Genomic DNA, 1951 nt, shown 5'->3' on the forward strand with positions numbered 1-1951 from the left:
TTTTGTTTACTTGGTATAAATAATGCTGTCTCATTTCCTTTTATGTCCTAGCTTTACTGTCTACTGCACTATGTATGTTAATGACATTTATAGGAACATAAGAAGCTGCCATACTGGGTCAGACCAAGGGTCCGTCAAGCCCAGCATCCTGTTTCCAACAGTGGCCAATACAGGTCACAAGTGCCTGGCAAGTACCCATGCCTCTAATGCCAGTAATGGTAATAAAATTGACATTTGGATGTTCTTTATTAATTTGGAAAATTAAACATGTATTACAGTTTAAAGCTACATTACATAACAGTAGTGAATTAAATTATTTTTCTAAAGGTGACTGATAAGAATTGCAGAGGGTGGTACAATTCATTTTTACAATTCATTGTACCTGTACCTGTGCCTTATATAAAGCTAAGGGATGGAGATAAGCCAGTGGGACAGAATTTTATCTTGGTCATTACAGCTGTAATGACCAAGATAACACTCAGCCCTAGAAAGAAGCAGCAAGCGATGTAAGCCTGTGATTTTTGTCCATTGGATGGATGGATCAAGCTGCTGTGGGCCTCTCCCTGGCTCAGCTTCTGAGAAAAATACAGTGAAACAATCAGAGCTGTGACAGTGGTCTCGGCCCATCGCCACTTGCCTGGCTCAACTCTGTATCAAATGTAATTTGGACTTATTTGGCCTGCCTCTTTGCTCTAACATGCAAGCATGATTTTGTCTGAAAGTGGCAAAGCAAGCAGGAATCATAAATGGCACTTAATCCCTTTAAGTGCTGGAAATCTTATACCAAAAGGGGAGTAGTACAACTCAATCCCGTTGGGCCTATGTGCTTGTTATTGTCATGGTAATGCAGTGTTGTGGATTCCTCTCATAAGAGTCCTACTGAGAGGTAGTTGTTTTCTAAACTAGCCCATTTTTTACACAGTAACACTTACTTTCACAGGAGGCAAACACTGAGAACTTGACAATCTGTCTGAAATCCATAGAATTCACTCTGCAGCACAAGGGGTATGCCATCTCCATGTGAAGCATGCACAAGCTGTCAGAGCAAAAGGTCTGACTTGGAACCTCGACTTCTGGCAGGTGTGCTGGACACTGACACATGACACCATATGTCCCAAGGGCTAGGTATGCAAAAGTAACTAGTATGGTCTGTTAGCATTCTCGAGAGTGACACGTGACCTCCATGATTCATGCCAAAGAGCTGCTCACCGCTTTCTCCCAATCGCTACACTTTTCCTACCAGCTTTCTCCTGTCCTCTGTTTTGCTTGGAGAATGCAGAACTACACATCCCTGCAGGCAATGGGGTAAATCCAGGCGAAGATCAGCTTGACCATGCCGACTTATTTTTGCTTGATGCACAACTTAAAACGGCAAGCACATCACCCCACTCAAAACTGCAGAACTACTCAATCAAATGGTTTTGGGTCAGTGAATGCTATCTTATACACGTGGCATTTGCTTTCCAGGGAAGCGTAATGTTTAGAATTGCACCTCACCTGCATCAATCTAATCCGACTGATCCATTCTCAGTTTTGCCCCAGTGCATGCATGGAGATGTACTCCCACTTTTCCTAGGGAAGTCAGAACAACATATATATAAGACAAGCCTGTCCTGGTGACCCTACCATCAGCTAGAGTTTCAAGACATCCACAAGGAAACACCGGAGACCCAGAATATACAAATTAATTATCTCATGCATATTCATTGTGAATAGCCTGAAAGCCTGTTACCATGCAGAGAAGCTTGGCTTCATTCCCAGACAAGGACGCTGCGGAGGCACCGTTCACAGCCCCAGGCATCATTCATTGGCAATATTAACTGGTCAGGTGCAGAGCCATGCTCTATGGCTGCCGGCAGAGGACCATGGGTGCCTATAGGGAAATTCCCTCCCACCCCCAAAGTTTGACAAATTGATTTTGTGATGGTTTCTAGGGTTTTAGTTTTTATAA

Source organism: Rhinatrema bivittatum, chromosome 12 (assembly GCF_901001135.1).
Source record: "Rhinatrema bivittatum chromosome 12, aRhiBiv1.1, whole genome shotgun sequence".
NCBI classification, from domain to species: domain Eukaryota; kingdom Metazoa; phylum Chordata; class Amphibia; order Gymnophiona; family Rhinatrematidae; genus Rhinatrema; species Rhinatrema bivittatum.